The sequence below is a fragment of the Notothenia rossii genome (assembly GCF_949606895.1).
Source record: "Notothenia rossii genome assembly, chromosome: 7".
NCBI lineage: Eukaryota > Metazoa > Chordata > Actinopteri > Perciformes > Nototheniidae > Notothenia > Notothenia rossii.
The window spans coordinates 28,585-37,500 of record NC_136905.1 but is presented as its reverse complement, the minus strand read 5'-3'; the positions used below and the strand labels follow the sequence as shown (position 1 = coordinate 37,500).

The following is an 8,916-nucleotide window of genomic DNA, read 5'->3' as shown; positions in this document are numbered from 1 at the left end:
TGTGTTTTCTCCTCCCTCCTCACCTGTGTCTTGTTGTGTGATTAGTCTTGTGTGTATTTAAGTTCTGGGTTTTCTGTCTGTCTTGGTCGGTTCGTCTTGTTCCATGACTAGTTCTGCGTGAGTGTTCTGTTTTGTCATTGTGTGTGTATATATATATATATATATATATATCATAACCTTGAAATAAAGAAATTTTCAGTTTATATCTGCATTTGGGTCCTGCTTGTTTCATTACCCGTGACAGTACGAAACCGACCTTAAAATGGATTCATTAATACATATCACTAACTCAACCCCCGGGGCATCGCTCCCCGGAGTTTTTGTGTCCGTTCTCTTGCAGGTTTGCAGTATTACAGGATGGGTTTGGATCATGAACCGTGACAGAGCCTGTTGCCCTGGTCCATCTCGAAGCCCATGTTAACGTCTTTGGAGTGACAGGGAAACTGTCTGACATCATCATGGATCCTTCATTTTCATGTAAGTTGACTTTGTCATTTGTATTGTCTTTGCAGGAATTGCAGTTTTTTTTTTTTCTAATAAAAGTTGATGTTGAATTGATTTGAACGCATTGTTTGACGCATTGAACGTGGTAGTTTTGGCTGTCGTTTGTGGTGGTCAAGGTGGTTGTGTTTGCGCTCGTTTTAGATGGTGAACGCAGTGGTTTTGGAGGTCTGAGGTGGTGAACGTCGTAGTTTTGGCGTCGTTTGAGGTGGTGAAGGAGGATGTTTATGAGGTGGCGAGCGCGGCGGTGTTGGTGGTCTGAGGTGGCGAAGTCAGTTGGTGCTGGTTTGATGTGGAATCCTGTTAGTACAGATTGTTCAACTTGTATTAACGCTGGTCTCTACAGATTTAGCTCGGGCTGACCTTGGACCAGCTCCTAGTTTATGCTCCTATAGGCTTAGACTTCCTCTCTATGTATACATTCATTAATGCATATCACTAACTCAATCCCCGGGGCATCGCTCCCCGGAGTTTTTGTGTCCCTTCTCTTGCAGGTTTGCAGTATTACAGGATGGGTTTGGATCATGAACCGTGACAGAGCCTGTTGCCCTGGTCCATCTCGAAGCCCATCATAACGTCTTTGGAGTGACAGGGAAACTGTCTGACATCATCATGGATCCTTCATTTTCATGTAAGTCAATTTTGTCATTTGTATTGTCTTTGCAGGAATTGCAGTGTGTTTTTTCTCTGCAAAAAGTTGATGTTTGATTGATTTGAACGCATTGTTTGAAGCATTGAACGTGGTTGTTATGGGGTTGTTTGTGAACGTGGTAGTTTTGGCTGTCGTTTGAGGTGGTGAAGGCGGTTGTGTTTACGGTCGTTTGAGGTGGTAAACGCGTTTTCTTTGGCGGTTGTTTAAGGTGGTGAACGTGGTGGTGTTGGCGGTCGTTTGAGGTGGTAAACGCGTTTTCTTTGGCGGTCGTTTAAGGTGGTGAACGTGGTGGTGTTGGCGGTCGCTTGAGGTGCTGAATGCGGTAGTGTTGGCGGTGTAGCATCCTGGCTTATTTTTAGTGCACTCAGGGGCAAAAGTGAGGGTACTTTTCTGTCTGACCATTTGGGAACCCGCGTCTCCGATGTAAAGTCCTAGGATTGTACATTTGGAAAATTCAAGTCCCTAATGCTGAGTTAGTGATACACATTAATGAATGTATACATGGAGAGGAAGCCTAAGCCTATAGGAGCATAAACTAGAGGCTGGTCCAACGTCAGCCCGAGCTAAAGCTGCAAGGGGACGGACCAGCACGGTGCACGGTGTTCAACTTGTATTAACAGAGGTTTCTATATCAAATTGGCGCCAAAACTGCCTTCATCACCTCAGACCGCCAAAACAACCACGTTCACCACCTGAGACCGCCAAAACCACCGCGTTCACCACCTCAAACGACCGATGAGGTGGTCAACGTGGTGATTTTGGTGGTCTGAGGTAGTGAAGGCAGTTTTGGCGCTGGTTTGGTGTGGAATCCTCTGTTAGTACACAGTGTTCAACTTGTATTAACGCTGGTCTCTGTCCTCTTTGCAGCTTTAGCTCGGGCTGACCTTGGACCAGTCCCTTGTTTATGCTCTTATAGGCTTGGACTTCCTCTCTATGTATACATTCATTAATGCATATTACTAACTCCCCGTTAGGGACTTTAATTTTCCAAATGTACAATCTTAGGACTTTACATTGGAGACACGGGTGACCAAATGGACAGACAGAAAGTTACCTTTAATTTTGCCCCTGAGGGCACTCCAAATAAGCCAGGGTGGTCTAAACTTAGACTTCCTCTATACATTCATTAATACATATCACTAACTCAACCCCCGGGGCATCGCTCCCCGGAGTTTTGGTGTCCCTTCTCTTGCAGGTTTGCAGTATTACAGGATGGGTTTGGATCATGAACCGTGACAGAGCCTGTTGCCCTGGTCCATCTCGAAGCCCATCGTAACGTCTTTGGAGTGACAGGGAAACTGTCTGACATCATCATGGATCCTTCATTTTCATGTAAGTCAACTTTGTCATTTGTATTGTCTTTGCAGGAATTGCAGTGTGTTTTTTCTCTGCAAAAACTTGATGTTTGATTGATTTGAACGCATTGTTTGAAGCATTGAACGTGGTTGTTATGGGGTTGTTTGTGAACGTGGTAGTTTTGGCTGTCGTTTGAGGTTGTGAAGGCGGTTGTGTTTGCGGTCGTTTGAGGTGGTAAACGTGGTGGTGTTGGCGGTCGTTTGAGGTGGCAAACGCGTTTTCTTTGGCGGTCGTATTAGGTGGTGAATGTGGTGGTGTTGGCGGTCGTTTGAGGTGCTGAACGCGTTTTATTTGGCGGTCGTTTGAGGTGCTGAACGCGGTAGTGTTGGCGGTGTAGCATCCTGGCTTATTTTTAGTGCACTCAGGGGCAAAAGTGAGGGTACTTTTCTGTGTGTCCATTTGGGAACCCGCGTCTCCGATGTAAAGTCCTAGGATTGTACATTTGGAAGATTCAAGTCCCTAATGCTGAGTTAGTGATACACATTAATGAATGTATACATAGAGAGGAAGCCTAAGCCTATAGGAGCATAAACTAGAGGCTGGTCCAACGTCAGCCCGAGCTAAAGCTGCAAGGGGACGGACCAGCACGGTGCACGGTGTTCAACTTGCATTAACAGAGGTTTCTACATCAAATTGGCGCCAAAACTGCCTTCATCACCTCAGACTGCCAAAACAACCACGTTCACCACGTCAGACCGCCAAAACCACCGCGTTCACCACCTCAAACGACCGCTGAGGTGGTCAACGTGGTGATTTTGGTGGTCTGAGGTAGTGAAGGCAGTTTTGGCGCTGGTTTGATGTGGAATCCTCTGTTAGTGCACAGTGTTCAACTTGTATTAACGCTGGTCTCTGTCCTCTTTGCAGCTTTAGCTCGGGCTGACCTTGGACCAGTCCCTTGTTTATGCTCTTATAGGCTTGGACTTCCTCTCTATGTATACATTCATTAATGCATATCACTAACTCCCCGTTAGGGACTTTAATTTTCCAAATGTACAATCTTAGGACTTTACATTGGAGACACGGGTGACCAAATGGACAGACAGAAAGTTACCTTTACTTTTGCCCCTGAGGGCACTCCAAATAAGCCAGGGTGGTCTACACTTAGACTTCCTTTATACATTCATTAATACATATCACTAACTCAACCCCCGGGGCATCGCTCCCCGGAGTTTTGGTGTCCCTTCTCTTGCAGGTTTGCAGTATTACAGGATGGGTTTGGATCATGAACCGTGACAGAGCCGGTTGCCCTGGTCCATCTCGAAGCCCATCGTAACGTCTTTGGAGTGACAGGGAAACTGTCTGACATCATCATGGATCCTTCATTTTCATGTAAGTCAACTTTGTCATTTGTATTGTCTTTGCAGGAATTGCAGTGTGTTTTTTCTCTGCAAAAAGTTGATGTTTGATTGATTTGAACGCATTGTTTGAAGCATTGAACGTGGTTGTCATGGGGTTGTTTGTGAACGTGGTAGTTTTGGCTGTCGTTTGAGGTGGTGAAGGCGGTTGTGTTTACGGTCGTTTGAGGTGGTAAACGCGTTTTCTTTGGCGGTTGTTTAAGGTGGTGAACGTGGTGGTGTTGGCGGTCGTTTGAGGTGGTAAACGCGTTTTCTTTGGCGGTCGTTTAAGGTGGTGAACGTGGTGGTGTTGGCGGTCGCTTGAGGTGCTGAACGCGGTAGTGTTGGCGGTGTAGCATCCTGGCTTATTTTTAGTGCACTCAGGGGCAAAAGTGAGGGTACTTTTCTGTCTGTCCATTTGGGAACCCGCGTCTCCGATGTAAAGTCCTAGGATTGTACATTTGGAAAATTCAAGTCTCTAATGCTGAGTTAGTGATACACATTAATGAATGTATACATAGAGAGGAAGCCTAAGCCTATAGGAGCATAAACTAGAGGCTGGTCCAACGTCAGCCCGAGCTAAAGCTGCAAGGGGACGGACCAGCACGGTGCACGGTGTTCAACTTGTATTAACAGAGGTTTCTACATCAAATTGGCGCCAAAACTGCCTTCATCACCTCAGACCGCCAAAACAACCACGTTCACCACGTCAGACCGCCAAAACCACCGCGTTCACCACCTCAAACGACCGATGAGGTGGTCAACGTGGTGATTTTGGCGGTCTGAGGTGGTGAAGGCAGTTTTGGAGCTGGTTTGATGTGGAATCCTCTGTTAGTACACAGTGTTCAACTTGTATTAACGCTGGTCTCTGTCCTCTTTGCAGCTTTAGCTCGGGCTGACCTTGGACCAGTCCCTTGTTTATGCTCTTATAGGCTTGGACTTCCTCTCTATGTATACATTCATTAATGCATATCACTTACTCCCCGTTAGGGACTTTAATTTTCCAAATGTACAATCTTAGGACTTTACATTGGAGACACGGGTGACCAAATGGACAGACAGAAAGTTACCTTTAATTTTGCCCCTGAGGGCACTCCAAATAAGCCAGGGTGGTCTAAACTTAGACTTCCTCTATACATTCATTAATACATATCACTAACTCAACCCCCGGGGCATCGCTCCCCGGAGTTTTGGTGTCCCTTCTCTTGCAGGTTTGCAGTATTACAGGATGGGTTTGGATCATGAACCGTGACAGAGCCTGTTGCCCTGGTCCATCTCGAAGCCCATCGTAACGTCTTTGGAGTGACAGGGAAACTGTCTGACATCATCATGGATTCTTCATTTTCATGTAAGTCAATTTTGTCATTTGTATTGTCTTTGCAGGAATTGCAGTGTGTTTTTTCTCTGCAAAAAGTTGATGTTTGATTGATTTGAACGCATTGTTTGAAGCATTGAACGTGGTTGTTATGGGGTTGTTTGTGAACGTGGTAGTTTTGGCTGTCGTTTGAGGTGGTGAAGGCGGTTGTGTTTGCGGTCGTTTGAGGTGGTGAACGTGGTGGTGTTGGCGGTCGTTTGAGGTGGCAAACGCGTTTTCTTTGGCGGTCGTTTTAGGTGGTGAACGTGGTGGTGTTGGCGGTCGTTTGAGGTGCTGAACGCGGTATTGTTTACGGTCGTTTGAGGTGGTGAACGTGGTAGTTTTGGCTGTCGTTTGAGGTGGTGAAGGCGGTTGTGTTTGCGGTCGTTTGAGGTGGTGAACGTGGTGGTGTTGGCGGTCGTTTGAGGTGCTGAACGCGGTATTGTTTACGGTCGTTTGAGGTGGTGAACGTGGTGGTGTTGGCGGTCGTTTGAGGTGGCAAACGCGTTTTCTTTGGCGGTCGTTTTAGGTGGTGAACGTGGTGGTGTTGGCGGTCGTTTGAGGTGTGGAACGCGGTAGTGTTGGCGGTGTAGCATCCTGGCTTATTTTTAGTGCACTCAGGGGCAAAAGTGAGGGTACTTTTCTGTGTGTCTTTTTGGGAACCCGCGTCTCCGATGTAAAGTCCTAGGATTGTACATTTGGAAAATTCAAGTCCCTAATGCTGAGTTAGTGATACACATTAATGAATGTATACATAGAGAGGAAGCCTAAGCCTATAAGAGCATAAACTAGAGGCTGGTCCAACGTCAGCCCGAGCTAAAGCTGCAAGGGGATGGACCAGCACGGTGCACGGTGTTCAACTTGCATTAACAGAGGTTTCTACATCAAATCGGCGCCAAAACTGCTTTCACCACCTCAGACCGCCAAAACAACCACGTTCACCACACCTCAGACCGCCAAAACCACCGCGTTGACCACCTCAAACGACCGCTGAGGTGGTCAACGTGGTGATTTTGGTGGTCTGAGGTGGTGAAGGCAGTTTTGGCGCTGGTTTGATGTGGAATCCTCTGTTAGTGCACAGTGTTCAACTTGTATTAACGCTGGTCTCTGTCCTCTTTGCAGCTTTAGCTCGGGCTGACCTTGGACCAGTCCCTTGTTTATGCTCTTATAGGCTTGGACTTCCTCTCTATGTATACATTCATTAATGCATATCACTTACTCCCCGTTAGGGACTTTAATTTTCCAAATGTACAATCTTAGGACTTTACATTGGAGACACGGGTGACCAAATGGACAGACAGAAAGTTACCTTTACTTTTGCCCCTGAGGGCACTCCAAATAAGCCAGGGTGGTCTACACTTAGACTTCCTCTATACATTCACTAATACATATCACTAACTCAACCCCCGGGGCATCGCTCCCCGGAGTTTTTGTGTCCCTCCTCTTGCAGGTTTGCAGTATTACAGGATTGTTCTGTATCATGAACCGTGACTAGGGCTGTTGCCGTGGTCCTGCTCGAAGCCCATCAAGACCCAGAGATACTTGAACTCCTTCACTTGGGGTAAGGACTCATTCCTTACTTTTAGTGGACAGTCTATTGGTTTCCTGCTGAGAATTCAATTATACCTAATTAATTTATGAAAGAAAAAATATTACAAACAAACATCAATGTACACAATAAAAAACCACCCCTTCCTCCATCCTGCTCAATAACCCCACCCGGAATGATAAAACAGGTCTCGCTGTTTCCCTGGGGAGTCTTTACGGTGACGGAACCTGGGACCTATGAGAGGAGAACAGGGAGGTGAGTTATGATAACTACTGCAGGGATGATATGACAAATATATAACAGAAATGTATATTGCTTAGTCTAAACAGCTTATAAATTACTAGAATCGCTAATCACGCTTTTTTCACCCCCCTTAGGTTGGCGTGCCAATCCAGCCCTCCGACATTAAGGATTAATATATGTTTCTCATACTGACGTCAACCATTCAATAAACGGGTTTGAACGCCACACAAGCTCTTGTCATTTTTTGTAAATGAAATGCTTCCTGTGCACTGTTTTATTGTGGAACAAATGAATATGCTTCACTAAGAGTGAAACTATATAATACGTAATGGAGACCGTGATCTACAGCTGAGAGATCATCTCCATTTCAACTGGACAAGCGCATATCTTCACAATACATTGACAGAGGGAGCTGATAAACATTGCTATATACGCCATGATGTGTTGGTGTGAAGATTGAGACATTGGACAATGTCAAATATTTAAAACATCACAGGGATAACAAACTTGGTATGGGTAGGGCTAGGGAATGCTCCGGTTTTTGGACAAAATTAACATGGGATCACTCCGGTCAATGTACGTACTTCGTCTCACTGGAATATTAATGGCCAGATTGAATACAACATCAAACCAATTTCTCCGGTCAATGACAGGAGAGTTTTGAAAGTGACAAAACACTGTTCCACACATTTAAAAACACTTAATCAATGTTTACCCAGGATCCATGCACCTTCCCTGGCTTGTAAAATGTGATGATGCGCCCTGGAGGTATCCTACTATTTAAAACATGTATACACTCATGTAGACCCTTCATAGGGTTCCCTAACACAATGCACACAGCCTGGAGCAGCGAGTGGGCCGTTTTCCCCCTCTTGTCCATTTGCCTATCAGTTTGTTAACGAAATGGACAGAGCCGGCGTTTTCCACCTAAAAGTGACTTTTAATCGTGGCCTTTGCGTTTAAATGATGGGTGTTATCATTCACAAGGCCCCCCGACACAATGCACACAGCTTGGAGCAGTGGAGCAGCGGCTCCTCCGTTTTCACACTTTTGTCCATTTGCCTATCAGTTTGTTAACGAAATGGACAGAGCCAGCGTTTTCCCCCTAAAAGTGACTTTTAATCGTGGCCTTTGCTTTTAAATTATGGGTGCTATCACTCACATGGTCCCTTAACACAATGCACATAGTATGGAGCTCACTGGGGTCCTGCATATGCTTTAATCAGGCGTTTTAACACTTTTTCCCACAAAATATAAATGTATATAAATCAAATTCCGGGTAATGCGGAGCACAATTGTACCTTTTACTATTTTAATGTATTTGCATTATATATCTTTGGGCTATAAAAGCGACATATTTGGATGACTTTGTCAGTTTATGGAGCTTATCCCACAAATCCCGGAGGATCCGGGCCGAATTTGGGAGCTCATAGGCGGCCTGCCATAGGCCCCCACCCGTGGAAAGAAAAAGAAATGAAAGAAAACGGTCAATTATATGTTAAAATAATCAAAAATGAAGTTTTGAAAAATTACAACGGAGAAGGGGCTCGAGATGCTCAACCCTTCGGCGCTTCGGGCCGAAGCCCCGAACACTTTTCCACCCCCCGTTGCAATTTACAACGGAGAGGGGAATCCAAACTTCCCCTTCTCCGTCCGAAAAAAACCTGCTACCCTCTGGCAGGACCCCGGAGGGCCTGAGAGGGGAAAGGTCTGGGTTAAGTGTAGTGAGCAGAGAATCCTATAATTTATGTCATATGTAGAATAAGAAAGTAATTAATAAATATTATCCTACTGTTATTATTATTTGTGTTCTGTATATTAAACCTTTAGTTGAGTAAGAAATCAGCATATTTATTCAGAATCATTACTAAGAAAGGCGGGAGGGAGGGAAGGAACAAACCGAATCCAATTATTTTTGATGTTTTTA

At 45.3% G+C, this 8,916-nt stretch overlaps 1 long non-coding RNA gene across 1 annotated transcript; it reads left to right on the top strand.

Annotated features, from left to right (window-relative positions):
* Positions 1-6,458: 6,458 nt before the first annotated feature.
* Positions 6,459-7,214, top strand: LOC307013801. Its single transcript, XR_013801070.1, has 3 exons — positions 6,459-6,758; positions 6,934-7,001; positions 7,124-7,214. It is a non-coding gene; the product is annotated as an uncharacterized lncRNA (long non-coding RNA).
* Positions 7,215-8,916: the final 1,702 nt, after the last annotated feature.